Here is a 25,948-nt window from a genome sequence, read left to right as displayed (position 1 = left end):
GGAGGACGAGTCACAGATATCCTCGGTCCTGCTATGTTTTCTGAAGCGTCTCATTCTGTGGCTTGGAGCCACTGCTGGATGAAACACGAGTCGACTTTTCAGGAATGGAAGAGAACCTGCTTTAATTTTGCAGCTGTAACTTGGAGTGTTTTACAACAATTTGTAAGCAGCTCCACAGCGACAGTCGGGCTCCCTGGCTGCATAAAAGTCACTTTTTTTTTGTTGCCTTTTTTAGGTTGTAATTTGTACTCACACTGCTGCTTGGCTAAAGTAGCAGCTAACAGACACACACACACACACACACACACACACACACACACACACACATTTTGTTGCTGTTTCTCCCTCTCATGTTAACTTTGGGCAGAAAAAACAGGCTATGTGGTCAATCAAATTTAACTTTCAGTTGATAAGGCAAAAAAACTTGAGATAAAATTATCATAATGCAACATTTATTTTATTATGCTGTTAGTGGTTTGTCTTTCAGTGCACCGTTTCCTAGCTGCACTTCCTGCCGGGCTGTAGAAGGTTTGCTATAGAAACTAATAGTGTCAGTTGAATTATGATTATGGTACAAAAATTCCCTTGTCAGAGGAAACTTTCAATAAATCTGACTTTTGTCCAACAAATTACTATTTTTCATCTGCCTCCATCTCACCCTATCTCTAGCATCCTCCCACATCACACCAACCCTCTGTCCTCCTTCATTCACAAACCTCCTCTGAGGTTGTCTTCTTTTACTCCTGCCTGGCAGCTCCATCTTCAACATCCTTTGACAATCCTTCCTCTGCACATGTACAAGCAAGCTCAACTTTGCCTCTCTAACTTCAGACCACCAAAGCACCCAACCTGAGCTGTCTATTTACTTGTACTTTCTTATAATCCTGTTTCTCCGGGTCTCTGATAAACAATAATCATAGCATCTTTAAATCTGTAACCTCCACACACACACAAAGTGGTTATTCATACTTTCATAAGGTGAGAGGAAGAGTACACGCTAGACAGGTCATCAGTCTGTCCGCTGTGAGGCGGCACAAAATCTGAATGCTGCTGAGTTTAGACGTGTGAACTGCTGTGGCTCTAAATGACAGAACACTCATTAAACTTATGAGATGTGTTCTGCACAAGAGTCCTGGTTCAGTGGTGAGGTACACCCACCTCTGACCTCTGTACTGGTGATATATATCACGCCACTACAGTGTAACCTACTATAATAATGCTGTTGACATGTGGTCACTCTACAGGACATGCTCACATAGTTAACAAATATGCATGCTCCTGCTCAGAGGTAAACCAGGACAGCTACATTCCTGGGCAGAGTGAGACCATTAACCTTTTTCCAAAGAACTAAATTTAATCTAGGCCGTTAACTTTTAATTTTAGCATGTTGGTGAATTTTAAAGCACAGAGGCTTTCATTTCTGAGAAAACATTTTCTGCTGTTTGACAGCAGCGGTTTGAAAGCTCAGTACGCTCCCTTGTGTTCAGGGCATAGATCCCTGCCTTTCCCTAGATTTACATTTCACCTTACTTTTGCACAGCCTACTTTATCTACTCAATGAATATAGTGTCTACCCTTCTCTTATCCCCCTTTACACTGAAACAATACATGAGAAACATTTCACTGAGACTCTGGATGGGACCTGATATTAAATTGTATCAAGTATGTGTTGGTTTATAAGCTAAGTTGCATGAAAAATAAAAATTAAAACCACCTGAAGCTGCATCGCTGTATCACTTTAGTAAAAGTTCATGCAAAACTATAGAGAGAGGCTGTGCCCTGAAATGAGGCGCCATCTGGTGGTTAAAAGTGGGTCTCAGGCTCAGAAAGGCCCCTGCAAGATTCTGGGTGGAGGCTGGACCTTTAGACAGACAGGCTGTGTGTGAGTCCTCTGCTGCAGTCCAGTTTGTTTACTCCAACGCTTCACTGGCTGATGAGCTGAACAGGTTTTATGCTCTCTTCCACACTGCAGCAATTAAAACAATTAAAATAACAAACGGCTGCACGTGCTCGGAGTGCACCAGTGAAGACGTTACATTCATCATCACAGAGCATGCCGTGAGGAACACCTTCAGGAGGGTGAACACCAGGAAGGCAGCAGGACCAGATGCAATCCCTGCCTGCGCTGACCAGCTAGCACCGGTGTTCACTGAGATCTTCAACCTTTCCCTGGCCCAAGCAGTGGTTCCCATGTGCTTCAAACAGTCCATCATTGTCCCTGTTCCAAAGAAACAACAGCCCGCTTGCCACAATGACTACCATCCAGTAGCACTGACTTCAATTGTAATGAAGTGTTTTGAAAGACTGATGAGAGATCACATCACTTCTTCACTTCCTGCCACCATCGACTCACTTCAGTTTGCTTACCAGACTAATCGTTCCACAGACGATGCCATATCTCACCTGCTCCACACATCCCTGAGTCACCTGGACACTTGCAGAGGGAATTATGTTAGGATGCTGTTCGTGGACTACAGTTCAACACAATGATTCCCTCTAAGCTTTTTACCAAGTTGACGGATCTAGGACTCAGCACATCACTGTGTCAGTGGATCCTCAACTTCCTCACCGACAGACCCCAATCAGTGAGGGTGGGAAAACAAGTCTCCATCTCACTCAGCACTGGAGTGCCTCAGGGATGTATTTTAAGCCCCCTGCTGTACTCACTGTACACTTATGACTGTGTAGCCACATCAGACACCACCTCCATTGTCAAGTTTGCTGACGAAACTGTTGTTGTGGGCCTGATCTCCGACAGCATCGAGATGGCTTACCTGGAGGAGATTAGGAACCTGGAGACCTGGTGCCAGGAGAATAACCTCCTCCTAAACGTCAGCAAGACTAAGGAGCTGATTGTGGACTTCACTACAAAGCAGGCGAGGAATTACAAGCCCCTCATCATCAGTGGCACGCCAGTGGAGAGAGTGGACAGTTTCCGATACCTGGGTGTCCACATCACTCAGGACCTGCCATGGTCCTGTCACATCAACACCCTGGTTAAGAAAGCCCGTCAACATCTCTTCTTCCTCAGAAGATTTAGAGACTTCCATCTGCCACTGAAGGTGCTTAAGAACTTTTACTCCTGCACCATCGAGAACGTCCTGAAGGGAAACATCTGCACCTGGTTTGGGAACAGCACAGACGAGATCTGCAAAGAGTGGTGCGCTCGGCCGAACGCATCATTCAATCAGAGCTCCCTGACCTGCTGTCCATCTACACCAAGCGGTGCAAGTCCAAAGCTAGGAAGATTATGATGGACCTCTCCCATCCCAACAATGGACTCTTCTCACTGTTGAGGTCTGGGAAGCGCTTCTGCTCCCTTAAGGCCAAAACAGAGAGAATGAGGAGGAGCTTCTTCCCCCAGGCTATTCGGGCCCTGAGCCAGGTGTTGGGCTGGACTCTCACACACACATCACATCACTATAAGACTGGACTCTCACACACATCACATCACCACACGCACTCTGGATTTTCTTCATGCACACTTCCTATAATTTATAATCTCTTTCTGCTATTTGCACATTTTTACTGTAAATTTCTAAGTTAAATCTGTAAATTTTGTAATAACCTGTAAATTGTAAATACTGTAAAACCACAGTCATTTAATGGTCGGGCATTGCGCAGCTACAAGCATTTCACCTCATGTCACACTGTGTATGGTTGTGTGTGTAACAAATAAAATTTGAATTTGATGCACGAGCAGCTGATTACAGGTCAGAACATTGCTGCTTTTCCCATGTAACTGTTTTCACATCGGTTATATGCAGGTTGTTCTGTGGATTTCTGCTCCTTGCAGTGTTCCTCAGTGGACTGAATGGATCAAGGTACAGTGGTATAACCCAAACTCTGCTGATGTTTCCTCCATTTTTGTGTGCATGCGTCAAATGTTTGCATAGCCTCTGTCTGACACTTTCTATAACAGACCAGCTGTAAAGCAGGAGCTGTCAGCTATTTTCAATGAGCTGTGGAGTTTGGATGTGAATCGCATGACACCTGTGATAGACTACACGATCTCTGTTCAGGTGACAAATCTTTTCTAGTTTATTTAGCGCCTGCTATGTCTTGTGCTTGTACAAAGACGTGTTCTGTGTTTGAACTGCCTAGGGTAGAGCAAGCTTTGTAAGTGCAGTGCAGGATCAAGCCTCACAGCCGCTCTTCTCTAATGTTAATGAGAGCAAACTGAGAAATATAACCACTTTCTTTAGTGTGTACTTTCAAACACTCTGAGCTTAAACATTCAGATCGTGTTTGCAGTCATCACTGTAATAATGGGATTTGTGGGCTCGCAGGTTACATGACAATCCTGGACAACTATGAGCGGTCTACATTGGCAATAATTAACAGTATTAATGAATTTTATGCATCTTTGTTGTTGTGCAGTGACAGAAAAACAAAAAAACTCCCTCTCAGCTTGTTCGTGGCCAAAGTGGCCACGTCCTGTTTACGTACACAAAATGCTATCAAATTAGTATATATTAAAACATTTTCCTACTTTCATTGACTTGATTTTTTAAATTAGCACCGGTGCTAGTTATGAAAACCAATATATAATTCAAATTCAGAAATTATACCCTTTGAATATCAGTCAGATTACATATTATTACTACATTTTTGTGGGGGAAATAGCAATAAGGTTCACATTTTTTCATGATGAAACATGTTAGGCTTGTCTAAGTACAAACCTTGCTGGAACAATTGAGACCACCTACTGCAACTAGCAAGAGCAAGATGCAAGGCACCAGAGCTCTTTGTGTGATCTCGTGGACGAGGGAGATGACCGGACCAAGCGCTGTTCCTGCCGCTTCCCCAGGCACTCTTGGTCAGTTCCCCTGTAGCACTGCCTTTTATTGTGGTTACATGAATATGCACAGTTTCATTAACATTTGGCATCTTAAACAAGCATATGTGTGAACAAATCTTTGGAGAAAAGAGCCAGCAGCTAGTTTTCCTTCAACAACTCGAGGTGCTAACATCCTCTCTAGGTTATCCAAGCTGTATTTGTGCCTATTGTAGTCCAGGATTGCTTCTTGCTTCCAGGCTTCCTCTATTGCCCATCACTGACTGCTGGTTCCCTGTGTGTTGTGCTCAAATGAAGCACATTCCTCCGTTGCTTTGGCATGTGGGAAATTGTCATAGTAGTGCTCCTGAACCTGAGGAGCTTGTTTCTCCAGTCTCAGAACCATCTACTGATGTGGTCCCGACACAGGAGAATCTTGGTCCTCAACGTGAAGAGCTTGATTCTCCTGTCTCAGAGTCCTGCAGGTTTTAGATGTGTCCTTGAACCAACACAGCTGATTCAAATGGCTAAATTATCTCCTCAACATGTCTTGAAGTTCTCCAGGGGGCTGGTAATGAACTAATCATTTGATTCAGGTGTGTTGACCCAGGGTGAGATCTAAAACCCGCAGGACACCTATGGGCTCAAAATGTGGTCATAAATATTTTGTACTTGTAAAAAAGATTTGTACTTGTAAAAAAGATTTGTATGTGTAAAAAAAATTTGTGCGTGCGTAAAAAAAGATTTGTATGTGTAAAAAAGATTTGTGCGTGCGTAAAAAAGATTTGTATGTGTGAAAAAGATTTGTGCGTGCGTAAAAAAGATTTGTATGTGTGAAAAAGATTTGTGCGTGTGTGAAAAAGATTTGTGTGTGGACTTAGAAAAAAAAACCCTGCAAGTTACAAGTACGAATTTTGACCCTATTTTTCTTCCTTTAAGCTGATTGGTCAATGTCATGTCAATCACAAATTAAACAATCCAATCAGAGAACAGATGGGTTTGGCTGTCGGGGGGATGCTTTACGGACCTTCAGGTCCTGGAAGGGTTGCAGATTGAAGATGGAGGACAGCGGTGCCGCTTCTGCGGCGCAGGTAAGCTTTAGTTTATGGTTTACTGGAACAAGCTAATTGTCCAGACATATATTTTTGAATATCATGTTCGTTTACTACACTGTAATTTTTCACGGTGCCAAAAGATAGCTTAAAAAGGGCTCTCAACATTAGCCCTAGTGTTGCATGTGTTTAAATAGTCTCCTGTGTGGCACGGTCTGTCTGCTTAAACATCAGCATCGTGGAGAATTATGTGTTTGGATTTAAGTGTAATCCCGATGAGATGTCGTTTTGGTAATAATTGGAACTGAAATGCTCTGACTTGACCTTAGCACTGGTCCCAGGTCACCCCCGAGTTTGTGTTAGAGTAATACTACAGTAATTACAGTATACAACAACTTTCAGCAGCTACTGAAAGTTAGGGGACCTAGCTTAACTTTCAGTAGCTGCTAACGCATTAACGAGCAAACTGCGCTAACGTGTTATGCTGCCCTAACGGAAAATCGGTTAATGTCATTTTAAGGAGATTACTGCTGACAGCAAAAATATATGTGTGTGTATAAAGTATCTGATTTCAGTTTTCTTCTACTACTGTAATTATGGCTTAACAAGCTTCCTGAGTGAGCGTTTTGGGATTTATGACAGCTTATACAGGGCTCTAGAGTGCGACCAATTTGGTCGCAAATGCGACCAAATTTTTCAGTGGTGCGACTAAAAATAAATATTTGGTCGCACAGGTGCGACCAACTGTTCCGGTAACAAAAAAAAAAATCTCTGTAACTCTCCGTGTGGTCAACAACAGACACACATTATGCCCCTATCGTGGACTAAACCAATCAGAGATAGTCAGGGGCGGGACCTCTCTGATTGGCCGTGGTCCAGTTGAAAGTGCAGGTGGAAGAGAGAGGTGAGTAGCTTGAATAAAGCGATATCAATTCATTAACGGATTCCACACAAAGACCTAAACACGGAGCGGACCCAACACATCAGAATCAGCTTCGTCTTTCTCGGCTTTCTCACCCGACGGCCTGAACACGGACACGCTGTCGGAGCTTAGCGATTCTTCGGGTCCGCGCTGTGTTTACGTCTTTTTGCGCTGATTCTGAGCTGCAGGTTTTGCCTCTCTCCAACCAAAATTCACCGAGCCTGCAGCAAAAGAAGCAGCAAACTGCGCTTCACATTTGATCAATGTCGTCATGAATTCCCTCTGACTTTTGCTGTTTTGCTTCCACCACGATAAAAATCACACTTCCTGCACAGCTCTCTCTCTCTCTGTACTTCAGGAACAGTTTCCCGTCTCAAATCTGTTTTCTGCATTATTCATTCGCTTATTACCCACCAGTCTAGCGTTGTTTACAGCGCTTTTTCTTTTTTCACTTAAATGACCTCGGACAAGAAAGCCTAATTTCTGCTGTTCAATACTGAAGAAATTTAAATTTCTTAAAATTATGCAAAATTGCAGAATATTTTTAAGGTTATCTGCTATAAAAAGCCAGACCAGGAAAATCTCCTTCATGTTTTCCTGTGTTTTATTCTCAGTTACTTTCACACAAAGGCATCTGCTGTGATTTTCACAATTCTGATGAAGTCTCATGTGTATCAGTACTGATAAATGATCAGAATTATAATATTTCTGACTGTCTGAGGCTAAATTGAATCAAATCAGGACTTTGAGAACCAGAATTGAATGGATTATAGAAATCAGTGATGATACTCAGCCCTAGTGAGCAGCCTAGGCCTGAGAGAAGTGGATGTACTGTAGCTGTGGGTAATAAGAAAAGATGAAAAGAACTATTGATAACTTTTTTGTTAAGTTAAGGCCTGATCTGTCTGAAATTCATAGCCAGTGCTCTGACACGGTGCCATCAATATTTGAATGCTGAAAAAGCACAGTGTATCCAGAAAACACATTATATGCTGCAGTAAATGCACTGCCCAAGTGTCCCCTCTCCCCACGGCCTTTCAGCAGCAGACAGCAGCAAACAGGTCGTCAGAGGAGGCCAAGATGATGATTAAGTTTTTAACATTTTCTACAATATTGACAAAGCACTTTAAGCACAAGTTTGTTAGTTAATAATTTAGAAATTAATATTGTCTGTATGGACTTCCCCCCCCAAAGAAAGTGCACATGTAAAACTGCGGTGTTAAGCGATGCGGTTGAAAAATTTGAGTGCGCCTAACTTTTGTGCCGGTACGCCTAAATTTTTAAAGTTAGGCGTACCGGTGCGCCCATGTCAAAAAGTTAGTCTAGAGCCCTGTTATAGGCAGTGACATTGAGAAGTACTCTGTTATACAGTACCAGATTGACCAAGAATGCTTCTGTAGTTAACTGTAGTGCAGTGTCTGTCTGGTGTCAGTAAGCTAATGTCTGTTGATATTTTCTTTTGCTGGATGTGTCCTGTTCAAAAATTTAAGAAGGAATTCAGGAGAAAATGATTTAAAAAGATTGGATTTGCTTCAGCAGTTGAAATTACAAGTTTATAGTGCCAGCCTTTTGTGTGAACCAGCTTCCCAAAAAGGATAATGCTGAAACGGGCTTTACAGCTTATATACTGTGACAATAAAAACATATGCTGATTCTAAGGCCCAGTTCACGGCATCTTGTTCAGCCTCCCTAATCCAGAGACTAATCTAACCATTAACGTGTGTTTGTAAGCATACTGCAAAAAACCCCTCTGCACTCTATGTGTACCTGCAATATTTCGAATACAGCGCTGAATGACATTCTCAACCTTCAAACATGGAGTGCCAACATGCTTATGAGCACATTTGCGTTGTGTACATCTTTAAAAAAAAAATGAAACAGCCTTACTTAATAATTTTGTAAAGTAAACTTTCAACCCTAACAGATGTCACATGTGTTTAGGGACTTTTAAAGTCTTTCTGCATCGGGTTATGTGTTTTGAAGTGTGCTATACTAAATTTGTGGGTCATCTGTGTCATCATGGGAACATCCACAGGGTACTTCAGAGAGAGAAATAGTAGAGTGTATGATACATCCATAGAGAAACGTGTAAATCTTTGAAAATTGCCTGATTGTTTTACTTAACAGGTGACTGTAAATCAAGTGGACCTTGGTCGATCTCCCTCCAGAACAGAGAACCTGGGATGTTCCTGTGACTCTTTGGTGGGTTCATTTTTTTCATTATTAAAGTAAAGTTGTTTGAATTTTTTGAATACAGCAAGGTGGCACAGGATAAAACATATTTAAAAATAATTTTTAATGCAATTCAGTTTCTTTACTGTATTACAAAGTTAATCAAAATAAAAAGATTTCATGAGAATATTATTTGGTTTTATTGAGTTTTACGCAGTTTGACATTTCATTGTTCCTTCAATACACTTCATATGATATTAGTAATTGAATAATTTTTTTCTTCTTTCAGGTGGCTTTAGGAAGACATGTTTTCCAAAACCTTCAAAATAGGCTGGTGCAGTCCTACCAACAGCAGCCCTTGGACCTTGATCATATTGAGTTCCTCTGCGTGAACGCATCAACTCTAGTCTGTTCTCTTTCTGCTCATATTAATGTTCCATCAGTGGTAGGTTTATTTGATTTAGTTTTGGTTATCTTTAAAAATCGTTTCAATATATGCCATTCTTATGTATCTTATAATGTTAATTTTACAGTGTAGTAATTATGCTATACAAATGCACCTGTCATCCATTGCCTTGTTAAATCCAAGATGAAATTTTGTTCTGTGTTTCAATATAAAGATTGGGTATAAGAATAATGATAGTAAGATGGTAAAACTGAATTCCAGGATTTCATCCAACTAAATATTTTAATGCAACCATTTTTTAGGTGGTTGAAGCTCTTCACCACCTCATCTGCCTCATCCATTCCGATATGGATACAAGAAGGTCTGCCATTGTTGTTGACAGCTCAGCTGGTGAACGGGGGAGGCCAAAGCTCTATGTTTCCAAAGACCACCTCAAAGATCTAATAAAGATGGACCTCTCCGTTCCTTGTATCTCCAAGCTTTTGGGCATATCGCAGGAAACAGTCCGACGAAGAATGGAAGAGTGGGGCCTCTCAATAACGGCAACCTACAGCTCACTATCAGATGATGAAATTGACAACTTAATTGCAGCCATAAAACAGGAATCAAAAAATCTGGGTTAGTTATTCATGTGAAAAATAATGCTTGTAATAAGGCTATTTTATTTTTCTTGCTAGCAACCGTTCATATTTACATGAATAACACTAGCTGAATGTCATGATTAGTTAGTAGTTTGATTTACTGTACTATAAGTGCCTTCCAATGTGCAGTTGTGATTCTTTCACTATGGAATGTCTTTTTAGGCTACAGAATGGTTAAAGGATGCCTCAGGGCACTGGGCCACAGGGTGCAGTGGAACAGAGTATGGGATTCCATGCGTCGTGTTGACAGCGCTGGAATCCTTGAAAGGATGGCAAATCTTGGATGTGTTGTCAGAAGGACATACAGTGTTCCTGGTCCTCTGTCACTACTCCACATTGACACCAACCATAAGTTAATTAGGTAAGTTTAACATAACTCAATAGTCATAGGGCACATTTGGGCCCATTACTATTTAACTCATTCATGCATATGCAAACACTGTATTTTACATTACGCCATCACTTTACCGCCAAGTTAGCAGTTTTATATATATATATATATATATATATATATATATATATATATATATATATATATTTAGTGTTTATATATCATATTTGATTATTGGTGAAAAATGCAATTAATTAATTATACTCAGTGGCTGAAGTCTTAGGGGCTGTGTCTTTGTCTCTTTACAGATATGGACTTGTGATGTTTGGTGGTGTTGATGGCTTCTCAAGGAAGGTTTGCATTCTTCACTAAAATAGCAGAAAATGTGATGCTAGTACTAGTACTTCCATAATGTCTCTTTATTTTCAGATCTTGTACTTGAAAGCAGCTAACAACAACAAGGCTTCTACAGCACTGATGTTCTTCCTTGAGGCTGTACAGAAGCATGGATTTCCATTGAGGTATAATGCAAAAACTTGCTGTTCACATTAGAGCATAGAGGCTTAAATCAGTCTCACTTATATTTTGAATACACATTCGTGCCTGACACACATGCTTGCTGTCTGGAAATGATTGAATTTTCCTATCATTTGTATTATATTTTCAGAGAAATACTACAATAATAATAATAATAATAATAATAACACGTTTTATAACACCTTAAGGTTATCTTACAATAGCAACAATACAATATATTGAAACATTGCAAATAAAATGTAGACATAAGTTAAAGAAGAGAAAAGCAAGCATGACAGTATAAAAGCTAATCAAGTTAAAATGGACTAATACAGAATCAGGTGTATGCAATTCTGAATAGATGGGTTTTGAGACGTGACTTAAAAGTGGTGAAAGTGTTTGTTGTCCGGAGATCTGGTGGAGGTACATCCAAAGTCTTGGGGCAGAACAACTAAAGGCTCTGAGTCCCATTGTAGTTAGGCAAGCATGTGGAACAGACAGAAGGGAAGCTGAAAAAGAGCGAAGTGTATGAGGGGGCGAGTACCAATGTAGTACAAATGTAGAAGATCAGATAAATATGGACGAATATGTCAAATCAGTGTCAGCTGTTTCCCATGTGTTTTCATTTTCTCTAATCACACTTGTGTGTATTTAGTCTGTGTGTTTCTGTTCATTCTTTGTCATGTTGTCTGTTGTCGTTTGTGCCATGTTTCCATGCGTCTCTGCTTCTATGCTCCAGGTTTCAGGTATCTTTGTATCCACGGCGAGTTTCAAATATTTACAAATATAGCTCTGCATAAGAGCTCAAAGAGCCCTAAAAATATTATACAGTTGAATGTAAAACATTCACATTTTTCTTTAAATGATTAACTTTAAAATATTGCTAAACTGTGATACTCTGCAATTTCTGTGTCCTTTGTTTTTCATATTTCTAGAGTGAGGGGAGACCAAGGAGTTGAGAATGTTGACATTGCTCGATACATGTTTGAAGTTCGGGGCTGTGGTAGAGGAAGCTTTATGTCTGGCAAAAGCGTGCATAACCAAAGGTATTCCTAATTTACAACAAAAACATATTTTTGATTGCCAGGTGTAGTATTCTGGCGTTAATTATTGAATGTGTTATTAACAAAATTACGTTTAAAATTTTTGTTTTGTTTTAAAGGATAGAGCGCCTGTGGCGAGACGTTTGGAATGTTGTCACCAACATCTACTACGATCTTCTTCACAGACTTGAGGAAGACAGACTGTTGGATCCAACAAACTGTACTGACCTTTTTTGTGCACAGTATGTGTTTTTGCCACGAATCCAAGCAGATTTGGAGACGTTTATTGAAGGCTGGAACAATCACTCTCTTAGGACAGAGCGGAACTACACCCCAAACCAACTATGGGAGATTGGAAAGACTCAGAATCCAGTCAATCCTCCTGAAAGTATTGTGGTATGATTACACATCTCTAAATTATTCAAATTGCTTTTTTGAAAAAAAAAATATATGTATATCATTGACAAAATTAATAAAGCATGTATTTTAAAGACTTCCTGAATTGATGGCGTCTAATTTCAGGCAGAGTATCCAGATGTGGACATTGCAGACTTGGACCAAACTGGTATTCACCTTCCAGAACTTGTGTCTCCACTTGACAGTGAGGATTTGGAAAGAGTGAGACACCTTTTCAATCCCATGGAACCCTCTATGTCCTATGGGGCTGACATTTACAGTTCCCTTCTCCAGTATGTGGAAGGCATTCTTGAGAACAGGCAGGATTTATAGCTTTATCTAGTGATAGTTGAAAATAATATGCCCTAACAGATGTTTACATTATGTTGAATTATCAGTTTTTGTATCTGAGGACAGTTACTAAAAGTCTGCATCAATATTTATTTTCAGTTTTTAATGTTAATGCATTTTGTGTTTGATGAGTTTACTAAACCATATTTTCCTGATAATCTGTCAGTTAATGCAAAGGTAACATGATAAATGCTTTCTGTTCTCATGTAAGTCCTTTGTTTAATAATAGCTTCAATAAAATTTTGTTTAGGTGCCATCATGCCTATTCTTGCTGATTTATATTTTTATTTCATTTTAAAGGCAAGATTCAATTAATATACTTTATTTACAGTCTGACAAGATTTCTTTTTCTTAACTGTGATGGAGTCTAGAATGTAACTTGTATTTAAGTCCAATAACTGCTGCTCCAAATCCATGTCCTTAACAAATTCTGGATTTCAATTTGGGGTGTTCAAGCATATTTCCTTTGATTTACAAAATGATTTCAAATAACCTCAAAAATAATCCGGAAAATTATCATCCAATTTTCATAGCCCAAAACTTGACTTTATTGATAACAGCTTGAAAGTGACAAAAACTCTCATGACTGTAGAACTGTAATGTTTTGATGTGTGTTAGCTGTCCTGCATGTGGTAATTAAATAGCTTGACCACAGCTGACAGTGTGGCAGATTTTTATTAACATTATATTCAACATCATTGGACTGTGTGTAACATTTAATACAGCTTTGGTATTAATCGTGTAATCCAGGAAACTTCTTCAAACAAAGAGATGATGTAAATCGGATGCATGACAATGACTGAAACCTAAATAACACAATCATTAGTTCCTTAACTTCAAATATAAATGTTAATGGTGGGAACTGTAACTTTAATTTTTATATTTAAACTCGCATAACAATATTCACAAAAAATCAATAAGCCTAAGTAACAGTGAAACTTTTGGCTATGTAAAACATTTTTCAAGCATGGTTTAGCAAGTTTATTCGACATCCAGTGTCTACAAATTGCTTTTAAATAAGGCCGAAACCTGTGGCACAAGTTGCAATGCAATCATCAACATGTTTGGAAAAGACATTGTACTCGTGGAAGTGCCCAGGCACACGCAACGTTCCAAAACATGTAGAGGATATGAGGTAGTCTGCTTCGACTACTTCAACCTTCATGGTACCAGTCGGAATTTCCCACCCGACCCAAAACCTCATCAGCTGGCTGAGCTGGAATGGAGTGGCTGTAAAAATAATCAATGCATTAGAAATTAAATTAGATTCAAATTTTGAATCACAATGCAATTACACTCGCCTGTTTCAATGTAGGTCTTCAGAAATCCCACTGTTTGCATTTGGATGCTTTGTGGGTAAGGTGGATCATCATCGTCTTCATCATCGCCCTCATCTCCTGGCCAAACAATGTGGCTAAGAACAGCCTAAAATGAGATTTCAGAGACACACTTAAGAATGCAACTGCCTTAAATACAGTTTTTTTACATGTTAAATTTGCGAAGGGACTTTTTTCCGACACTTGGCATTTATATATGGTGTATTCTACGGGGTGCTCATGATGGCACTGGATTATCTGGCAGCCTTTAAAAGAATTTTCCTCATGATGAATAAAGTATTATCAATCAATCATTTTGTCTCACTTAAAGTATAATGGTAAAAGGACTGATTCTTAATTTTCTACTCTCCCAGACCCTTCAAAGTTTTTTCTACAACAATTATCATTGTCACAATCACATTGTTATTTTCTGTACTTCCTACCAAAAATTCATACAGAGCGGGGAGCCAGGGTCAAACTGCTGATCAGTAGATGACCTGCTCTACCTCCTGAGCTACAGCCTCCCCTAAAAGCAGCATTAACTGTCATGCCATCTAGCCTTGTCACTGTAGTCGGCATATTAGAAATGCATTGAAATACCTGTGCAGTAAGAATGCTGTCTTCATGCTGGGGAAAGACCACTGAGGCTGTGTCAGGTCTTTGTTGAAGCATAGTCAACAATCCGGTGTCCTTCAGACCTTTTCTGATGTGTTTTGTCTGCCTTTTAGTTCGGCCTATCACCTAAAACAATAATTAAAAATAACCACATGACATTTGCTTAGGTGATGACAATCTAAAAAAATTTTTTAAAGGGCAATCTTACTGCATGATGGAGAAGCTGTTGGAACAGCCATCTGCAGTTTTCTGCACTAACGGGTGGCAAGTCCCAGGAAATGGCCAAATTGTTAATGTCATCCTTCTGCTGCTCAGTGAGGTGTTTATTACCATCAAGCTTATAGAGGAAAAAAAATTCCATTTTAGTATGTTGCAAATATATTGCATAAAAAATCTGCATTTTCTTGGGGGGGGGGGGGGGGGGGGGGGGTATTTACACGTATATAAAAATAATGACTTAATTTAAATTATGATTTCACAAAGGCTTGAAGTAAATTAGTATTCACCATGCAAATTGTAGAACGAATATCTAGGTCTGGCACATCATCGAGCTGTACAGTGACAGTGTCTCTATCAGCATGGACCAACATGTGAATAATAGCCTTGCTGAGGCCATGCAATCGTGGCCCATCGTTCAAAAATGAATGCCCAATCATTCTGCCTGCTACCACAAATAAGTCACTGTCTGCCAAAATCTGAGAAGTAGAAGGCACTAGATGGTTCTCTTGTCCCTCAAAGAGAAGGGTCATGTTGGCTGCACCTGGAGAAGAACAGTACAAGAAAAATAAAAAAGGTATAGCGTTATCTATTGACGTAAGTAGTTGATTAATGAAGTGGTCAAACATGATGCAAATACTTCAATCTTTTTTCTTTTTTAAATTTCTGGAGTAAATTTCTCGATGGATTATTTTAAAAACTCATCTCACATTAATTAAGAAAAGGATATAGAAACATACCGCTATGGATGTTAAAGCCATGTTGCAACTTTAGCATTGCCATGCTGAAAAAATGTCTCTGGACCCCAGTGCCAACAGCTGTGTCACCTATTTTAAAATTGGGAAAAAGAAAAAGACAACAACAACAACACAAGTAAAGTTACAAACTGCTTTACAGCACCCTTTAATGGAAAATTCTCATTTACCAAGTTGGAATGTTAAACAGCCTTTAAAGAAAGTAACTGAATCTATGCTTCACCATAAGCATTACCTTGTAAAGAACAACGAAAAGGTCCTGCCCAATCAATCTGTGGTCTTTTGTAGAAAGCAATGATCTCTCGGCTCTGGGATGTTTGATCTTGTCGAATGTCAATGATAGCTGTGATTTTGGGGTTCTCCTCCTTTTCCTTTAAGAGATGCCTCTTAAACAAAACTGCAGCATCTTGGGGATCACTGGCCTTTTTCCACTGTTCTACTAAAAGATAAAGTACATTGTATGCAAAAATAACATTTTGTACTGTAAACCCAGTAAGCCAAAAAATTAAGGCCCAGCACACTTTCTGGTAAGCACGTCAATTTGGAATTTTAAATATACTCTGACATTTGGTATGAAAAGTACCTTCCTTATTGTTGGCTGGGATGTCAGTGTTCATCTCAGCAGCAAAATTGAGAAGTGTGTCTCTGACTTCATGTGCTGCGTGATGCAGGTCATCCACTTCACTTTACCCAAAGTGTTGCAAAAGAAAAAAAAAACATCAGTGTTTAAACCAATCGATCGATAGATGGATGCAGGAATACTGTCAATAAAAGATAAGGTCACCTAAACAATGCACTCTAAAGAAGCAAAAGTATATTGTTAAAATGCCAGGATGAACACTGATAAAAGCTCATCCATGTGGTCAACATGATCATAGAAGATGAACAGGTTAGATAAGGATGAGCCCCTGCTATGACATGATGCAAAGACAGAAGCAAGAGCAACTATAAATGTGCTACACATAGCATTTGTTTAGTGTTGTCCAACTAAAATGAACTTACCGATCACCACATGTACTGGCATGCAAGACCAAGTCATCTGGAGGATAATGATTTCCACAAACAGGACAAGAAGGCTGAAGAGGATATTGCAATTAAAAAGTGTATTTATTTTAGTCCTAGCAAAGATGAACAGTCCAAATCTAGCACAGAATGCCACAGGTAATTAGCAAATAATGAAACAGTTGAACAAAGATCTGCTTGGAATTTTGTATTGTCCATATTACAATGTTAAATATATCTGGGAACTCACCTCCAATTGGACTTCATTCTGATGTGCCTGGTCAGTTATGCTTTCACACGCGGCTTCCTGGTAAAGGAATCTAATGTTACATTACACATTTATGGTAGCTACATGCTGCTCACGATTTGTCATTTAGAGCAAACTAGGGGATCAACGCCCCTCATGGGGACACTCCAATAGGGCATAAAGTTTTGGACTCTCCACCAATTGCTCTAAAGCAGGGGTGTCAAACTCAAATACACAGTGGGCCAAAATTCAAAACTGGAACAAAGTCGCGGGCTAACATTAATATTTATTGAAATATATTTGTTCCTCCAGATATAAGAATGAATCTTTTCTTATGGACTCAAACACGTTTTGCTAAAAAACGGAATATGAAACAAGCAAAGCTTAATACTAAACAATATATATATTAGCTGTATAATACCAGTAGGCCAACTCTAATAGTAATTTGGTATGGCTTCGCAGGGCAAATGTAATTAGGCTGCGGGACAGGTTTTGACACCTATGCTCTAAAGAAACGAAGAAGCTTCTCAGATGAGAGGTGGCACATCTTCAAGAAAACTTATAGAAGTCCAGATGTTTTCTTTGCAAACTCTTTAGACTACAATGACTGGGATAACTGAGAAACTTCACAGACATTTAGAGCAAAACTTACGACTGATTTCAGCACATACATTGACTCTGGAAATTCACCCAAAGTAGTCTTGGGTAAAGCATAATATTCTGTCCTTCCATTTTGAAAGTAGTAAAAAGAATACAACTTAAAAAGTTTTAGTTTTTAGCAAAGGTGGTAGCAATGTTTGTTTTACTGTTGAATTTGGCTTACTTGTACACAGTTTTCTACGTGACAAACAAGTAGCTGAAGAGGCATAGTCACACCACAGGTCTTGCACTGAGACTTCGGCATTTTGCTGAATTCTGCAGCATCATGTGGAAGAGGTGTAGTATCAATTTTTTCTTGGAGAGGGACAATATAAAGAGTATTTTTTCCATTGTTGGTGGCCATCTTGAGCGTCTTGGCTGTGTAGCCTTGTGTTCCCTGAGATACTAGAGAGAGATTTCTCTGTCCGCTACCACCTAGAATATGGAACAAAAACCAAATAATGCATTCGCAATACAGCAATGTTCTAAAAGTTGAGATCATAAAGTACAAATAAATCCATAACATTATGGAACACTACTCTTGTATAGCAATGTCTTTAAAAACTACCTTGTAGCAAACTATGCTTTTCATTTTTAAACAATGCTTAAAATGTTGAATGAATCACTAGACCAAAACAATATTTCATCCATAAACATATTCCGAATATTCAAGTTTTTAATTAAGTGGTGCTGTACTGTTGATCTTATACCTGTAAACAATGGAAGTGTATTGATGTGCATCTTATGCCTTTATAGCTTTTCAATCACAATGCACAAAAAAAGTGAGTTAATCGAAAAAAAAGACCATGCCTACAAATTTGAAAAATAAATAATAAAAGCCATATCAGTGTTCCATAAGTTATTCTCGGAAGAAGTGTTAGAAATGTTTTAATTAGACAAAAAAGCTTCTTGTAAAACTTATCCGGATGCTTTTGGCTCTAAGTAAATGTCTTCTATTAACTCAGACACAAAGTCGGGGAGTTAAAATGACTTACCTCCTGCTTTATACAAGAGCCATCCACCAGTTAGGGCCTTCATCTTCGGATACTCTTCATGCAGAGCTACAGTAATCTAAATTAGGGTTAAAAGAAATCAAACATTTCCTCATCATTAGTTTGTCAAATCAAATTGTAACATTTTTCAATTTTAATTTTAAAGTTTAAAATTAGATTTTTTTTTGACAAGATAAAGGCATCTAAAATTGAGAAAAGTACTTCTTCATGATCAGCATTGTCAGCTATGCTGAGAGTTCGCCTTCCAAGTCCAGCTTGAAGAAGCCGTATTTCATTCTTTGGGGTTTTTGTCGTGGAGTCAGGCAAAAGACAGAATTGCAACTGAAGGTTGCGAACTGCATGTATGACATTACTAGGAGCTGGGAAAGGCCTCTTTTCTTTGGATTGCCTTCTTTGAAACATTGCTGGAAATGACCTGTAAATAAGATTATACATTTGAGGCATTAAACACTGTGCCAAATTCTTCCAAATTAAAGCAAGACTACTCATCTGATTGGAAAAGTACTGCATTACTGTTAAGGTGAAATGTCATAATGATGTTTAAGGAGGATCCAAGAGCATAGGTAATTTGCAGAGCAGGTTGTTTAAATAAAAAGATGACTTACATAAAAGAGAGTAAGAGTAAAAGCTGAACACACAATAGAGACAAATCCTGGATGCAGCATTTTACTTTTGTGCATGCCAGGTTAAAGCCTATGAATTATATTTTTAAACCAAAACCAAAGAGTAACTCAAAACCAAAAGGGTTCCTTGAATCCAGTATTCATTATATCCTTGTCAGTACAGATTTTATGTCTTCTCCAGAATACAGGGAAAAGAATATTAAAAATATGAACAACTGAAATACAAACCTAATTATCTGGGCTTCTACTTTACTGAATATCTTTGATTACTGTTCCATAACACTCCTCCCCCCCCCCCCCCCCCCCCCCGAAAAAAAAGAAAGGAGTAGCATTACTGGCAATTTTCTTTTTCTTTTTACCTTTGCATTTCTATTTGGGTGCTCACTCTTGGGGTTTGCTGAGGCACTGTCGCAGTAACAGATGTGGTTGCAGTTCTACTCCTAATATCAGACTGGGAAGTTGACAGAATTCCCACAAGATTCAGTATAGCCTTCTCTATTGCAGTCTTTGGCTCCTGTTGAAAATATATTTATATGTTATTGAACATCTGCATCTTCATTTAAACAATACCATATGGTTTCCCGATATATCCCTTTTTCCCTTATTAACCTAATATTAAAATAGTTAACAGTATAACTAATAGTCATGAGTGAGAGTTTAAAAGAACACTGAGGAAGCTTGTTAAGCCATAATTACAGTAGTAGAAGAAAACTGAAATCAGATACTTTATACACACACATATATTTGTGCTGTCAGCAGTAATCTCCTTAAAATGACATTAACCGATTTTCCGTTAGCGCAGCATAACACGTTAGCGCGGTTTGCTCGTTAATGCGTTAGCAGCTACTGAAAGTTAAGCTAGGTCCCCTAACTTTCAGTAGCTGCTGAAAGTTGTTGTATACTGTAATTACTGTAGTATTACTCTAACACAAACTCGGGGGTGACCTGGGACCAGTGCTAAGGTCAAGTCAGAGCATTTCAGTTCCAATTATTACCAAAACGACATCTCATCGGGATTACACTTAAATCCAAACACATAATTCTCCACGATGCTGATGTTTAAGCAGACAGACCGTGCCACACAGGAGACTATTTAAACACATGCAACACTAGGGCTAATGTTGAGAGCCCTTTTTAAGCTATCTTTTGGCACCGTGAAAAATTACAGTGTAGTAAACGAACATGATATTCAAAAATATATGTCTGGACAATTAGCTTGTTCCAGTAAACCATAAACTAAAGCTTACCTGCGCCGCAGAAGCGGCACCGCTGTCCTCCATCTTCAATCTGCAACCCTTCCAGGACCTGAAGGTCCGTAAAGCATCCCCCCGACAGCCAAACCCATCTGTTCTCTGATTGGATTGTTTAATTTGTGATTGACATGACATTGACCAATCAGCTTAAAGGAAGAAAAATAGGGTCAAAATTCGTACTTGTAACTTGCAGGGGTTTTTTTTCTAAGTCCACACACAAATCTTTTTCACACACGCACAAATCTTTTTCACACATACAAATCTTTTTTACGCACGCACAAATCTTTTTTACACATACAAATCTTTTTTACGCACGCACAAATCTTTTTTACACATACAAATCTTTTTTACGCACGCACAAATTTTTTTTACACATACAAATCTTTTTTACAAGTACAAATCTTTTTTACAAGTACAAAATATTTATGACCACATTTTGAGCCCATAGACACCGGCCCTCGAAGCCTGGCGTTGCCTACCCCTGATATAGACAGTGCTTAAGATAAGATAAGATAACCTTTATTAGTCCCACACGTGGGAAATTTGTTTTGTCACAGCAGGAAGTGGACAGTGCAAAAGTTATGAGGCAAAAATTAGAATACAATAAGAATAAATACAGTACACAACTGTACAGAATAGAATAAAATAAAATACTATATACAGTAGAATAAAATAAAATAAATATACAATAAGATAAAAATAGAATACAAATACAAATACTATATACAACTGAGTAAAAATACAACGATGACAGAAAGGATTATTGCACTTAGTATTGCTTGAAGCAGTTATGACCTTCTTGCCATATTGGCAGAATAAATGACCTGGAAGCTGTTGCACTGTCTGCACCTGTAAACTCCAGGACACGTTTACAAACAATTTTCGTTGTTATTTGCGCTGCAGCTGCAGGTTAGGGTGGAGTTACTGTGTGTGTGTTTACAAGTAGTTTTAAACCTTGTGATCCACAAAACAGCATAACAGTAAAAGAAGAATTGACTGCGTTACAGTCAGTGCGGGAGCGGCGGCTTTGCTCGTGCGCGATTCATTTGCAGTTTGGACGCATGTGAACATCTCCTGTCATGTGATCCTGTGATCGAACAAAGGATCAAAGGCTCGAAGAGCGTTGACGTCAAATTCGAAGCCACGAAAGTCTATAAATAGCCCCTCTTCACCTTTGCAAACACAGTTTTACTTGGAACATTTTCAGAAACAGCGAGTTGTGTTTAGCAAACCAGAAACCTTTCAGAAAGGGACTATTTTAAAGTTAAATAATTAAGCACACGTATTTTTCTTTCGACACGTTGCATTAAGCTTTTAAAGAAATGTCACGAGAAATAGTCAATAATTCACAGTCTGACAGAGCGATTCCAGCGGAATCAAACGAATTATATGGGTTAGTGGAGAGAGAAATATCGGAGCCTAGAGACCTTCAAATGAAAATACAAGAACTAATTAGTACGATGCACCGTGATGTCAAGGAAGAGTTAGAAAGACTTGAGCACCAAGTGGGAGAAGCTCACCACAAAATAACAAAAAAAGAAGAGATAATAGAAAAACAGAATAGAGAAATAGATCACAAGACTGAACAAATAATTGAGCTGAAAAAAGAAATATGTGTTCTTCAGCGTCGGATGAGACAGGCTCTGGATGAAAAACAGTCAAGGGTGGAATCTCTGGAGGCTAAATTGCAGGAACAGGTTAACACCGTTCAAATGATGCACCGTGACTTTCTGGAAAAGGAAGAATATCTCCTTAGACAGAACAGCAGCATTGCTGCTCAGTTGTCACTTATTGAAAGGGAGAGAGACGAACTCAAGAAAACTTTAGAGCCTCTTGAGTACCAAGAACAACAGTCACAGGTGGAATCTCTGGAGGCTCTGTAGCTGGAGAATTTTGCTCCTGAACCTGAGGAGCTTTTTTTTCCTGCCTTGGAACCACCTGTGGTCCCGACACAGGAGAATTTTGCTCCTGAACCTGAGGAGCTTTTTTTTCCTGCCTTGGAACCACCTCCTGATGTGGTCCCGACACAGGAGAATTTTGCTCCTGAACCTGAGGAGCTTTGTTTTCCTGCCTTGGAACCACCTGTGGTCCCGACACAGGAGAATTTTGCTCCTGAACCTGAGGAGCTTTTTTTTCCTGCTTTGGAACCACCTCCTGACGTGGTTCCGACACAGGAGAATCTTGGTCTTCAACCTGAGGAGCTTGATTCTCCTGTAAAACACAGTTTTACTTGGAACATTTTCAGAAACAGCGAGTTGTGTTTAGCAAACCAGAAACCTTTCAGAAAGGGATTATTTTTAAACTTAAACAATTAAGCAAACATTTTTTCTTGTCGACACTTTGCATTAAGAGTTTAAAGAAATGTCAAACGAAGCATTTAATAATTCACAGTCTGACGGAGAGATTCGAGAGGAATCACAAAGACTGTATGGGTTGATGGAGACAGAAATACCTGACCCTATGGAGCTTCAAATGAAAATTCAACAACTCCAGTTGGAGTTGAGCACCCTAAAGCTCAAAAAGAATTATTATAAAGATAATTTCCATCAGTCAAGAGATGAGCTTAAACACATGAAGGCTCAGGCTAAAAAAAATCAGACACAGGTGGAATCTCTGGAGGCTAAACTCCAGGAACAGGAAAAGAACGTTCAGACAATGCACCATGACTTTTTGGAAAAGACGGAATCTCTCATTGAGCAGAACAGCAGCATTGCTGCTCAGTTGTCTCAGATTGAACATGAGAGAAACATGCAAAAAAAAGAGAATGCAGATCTCAAGGACTCTTTAGAGAGACTTGAGCAGCAAGTGGGAGAAGCTCACAATAAAACAATAAAAAAAGAAGAGATAATAGAAAAACAATATAGGGAAATATTTCGGAAGACAGAACTCACAGTTGAGCTGAAAAGAGAAATTTGTACTCTTCAGCGTCAGGTGAGACAGGCACAGTCACAGGTGGAATCTCTGGAGGCTAAAATGCAGGAACAGGTTAGCACCATTCAGAGGATGTGCCGTGACTTTCACAAAAAAGAGGAATATCTCCTTAAGGAGAACAGCAGCATTGCTGCTGAGATAAACAAATTAAAAACAGCGAACACAAATCTCAAGAAATGTTTAGAAAATCTTGAGCATCAAGAAAAGACAACAGAAAGTCTGACACTGCAAATATTTTGGCTGGAAGAAAAAGTCAAAAAGCAAAATTTCAAGATTGTTCATAACGAAGATCTCATAGATGAACTTTATGAACATCTTAAAATGAAAAGAAAAATAATTAATAATCTTAAGGATGAGCTGAGAAGGGAGGAGGAAGAAGAAATATTAGCTGCTGTTCACAACATCACTGGTGAACCTCTGCAGCTGGAGAATCTTGCTCCTGAACCCGAGGAGCTTGTTTCTCCTGTCTCAGAACCATCTACTGATGTGGTTCCGACTAGTGGTTCATGGCGTCATGGTGCTAAACGCCTACTTAAAATAGGTTTAGGTGTTGCCGCAGTAGGCCTTATTATAGCTGCAGCTTACTAGGGCTTTTCAATGCTTAACAGTGATTGCCTATTTAACTCCAGGACAGGTGGCTAAGAATATGACGTCACAGTGTCCATAGTCCTTAAATAAAAGAGCTCGTTTAACACAGTTTACTTTGGAGCATTTTCAGAAACCAGGAACCTTTCAAAAAGCTAATACACTGTGACACTGTGCTGTCAATTTAAAAAAAAAATGGTCGGACATAAACGATGCCAACTAGCGATCCGGCGGCGTTATTCCCATGACCCGCCGGGCAGCGTCCGGGAAACCAAAGTCTTTGGGTTCCGGGGGGAGTATGGTTGCAAAGCTGAAACTTAAAGGAATTGACGGAAGGGCACCACCAGGAGTGGAGCCTGCGGCTTAATTTGACTCAACACGGGAAACCTCACCCGACACGGAAAGGATTGACAGATTGATAGCTCTTTCTCGATTCTGTGGGTGGTGGTGCATGGCCGTTCTTAGTTGGTGGAGCGATCTGTCTGGTTAATTCCGATAACGAACGGGACTCTGACATGCTCTGTACCAAACATTGATGAGCAATTTAACAGACTGAGTGGTACAGTGGATCAAGTAATGCAGACATTGATTACAAGGGCTCAGATAAAGGAAGATGGTCACCTTAACCTTCCTCTCGTGTTAGCTTTCTGTTATCATCTCTTATGTTAGCGGGTCGGTTTTGACCCGTGAATTAAATCAGCTATAAAATATACTAAAAACAATAAGTTATCATCCAATTTGTTTCTCATCTCTTGGTTACCTTGTTAGGCTTCCTTATCCATGAAAATGTTGGTTTTAATACTTTTGGTGTGGGCCTCTGGGTCTTTTTTTGTCACTATACCCCTCGATTTCAATTAAAAAAAAATTGTAAAATTAACCTCAAGAGAATCATATTAATAAATAAAAGGTTTCTGTGTTACCTGAGTATTACTGAGGGGTATAGGACACATCTCTTAAATAAATCTGTTTTATTGATTTTTTTCATTTTAAGATTAATAACTAAAATGACATCGATGGTGTTACGGGTCAATTTCGACCCATAGACATTTACATCAAGAAAAGACAAAAAAAGTTTGTTTTTTTTCAGCAGTAGACCTTTAATATAAACTGAAAAAAAGAAAAAGTCCTCTCCTCCTTTGTTTTGGTTATAGCCGTGGGTAATTGTGGGCTTTTTATCACTTCCCGATGATACAGCTTCACCTCAGTTTCCTTTGTGAAGTTCTTGTCCAAGGTCATATCTGGTAAAAAATAAAATAAAATAAAATATCACAGCTGATATTGTGATCCTGCAGTCCAGTGGTCATATGGAGGACCACACATTTTCATTGTTTCTTCTCAGGGGTGCCACTCGCAGCTTTGACTGTGAAAATCTGTACATTCCAGGCATAGTTGGTTTTTGCATCACAGGCTTCCCAGATTTTTCTGCCGTTTTTCCCTTGCTTACTGGGTATATATTGCCGGAAGGGGCATTTTCCTCAAAAAGTGGACAAGACATTCATCCACTGTCACTGGCCCTGGGATGAACATCAGTGGAAGAAGCTGCACCCATCTCTCCCAGACATCCCTGATGGGAGCAAGTTTGTCAGACCTCGGTCTGGTCTCTCTGTTGTCAAATCTGAGGACTCTTGAATCAAAATGATATCAAATGTGTGAAGTGACATCGTTGCCCAGAAAATGTTTCTGCCTGTCGATGCATCCCATAGACGATCAGTGGCCTCATTGCAGCATCTGTACACTCCAGCAAGAACAATGAAAGCATCCAGGTATTCCTCATCATGTCGCCATTGACTTTTTTTCCTTCAAGGTTTATCATAGTAATGATGATTCTTTCTAGTGACAATGGCATAAATATCTCAAAACATCTCTTGATGTCACTGACTTTGGTCAGAGCAAACCTTGTGATTCCAGGGGTCATTTTGATGACATTTGCAGCAGCTGCCCTGCCATGTACATCATGAGGTACTGAGCTCCAAAAGATCTTACCATTTTTGGACTTGAATCTTTCAGCAGGAGTAGCTTCAGCACCAGCGACCTCCACCTCTGATCAGATGTGTCTGTGTCTTCTGGATGATAGTCCACATTGTCTTCCTCCTTAGAAACCTGCCCATCTGAATCGCTATGCTGCTCTGTGTCCTCTCCTTCATTT

At 39.3% G+C, this 25,948-nt stretch overlaps 1 long non-coding RNA gene across 1 annotated transcript in view; it reads left to right on the top strand.

Moving 5' to 3' along the window:
- Positions 1-3,765: 3,765 nt before the first annotated feature.
- Positions 3,766-25,948, top strand: part of LOC309710978 — a 108,698-nt gene continuing 86,515 nt past the window's right edge. The window contains exons 1-2 of the long non-coding RNA XR_014277844.1: positions 3,766-3,824; positions 3,923-4,022. This is a non-coding gene — a long non-coding RNA (uncharacterized lncRNA). The remainder of the gene's footprint in view (positions 3,825-3,922; positions 4,023-25,948) is intronic.

Source organism: Aulonocara stuartgranti, assembly GCF_965226115.1.
Source record: "Aulonocara stuartgranti genome assembly, chromosome: 7".
Classification (NCBI taxonomy): Eukaryota; Metazoa; Chordata; class Actinopteri; order Cichliformes; family Cichlidae; genus Aulonocara; species Aulonocara stuartgranti.
Note: the sequence above shows the minus strand (reverse complement) of the source record. Positions and strands in the feature narration are given on the sequence as shown.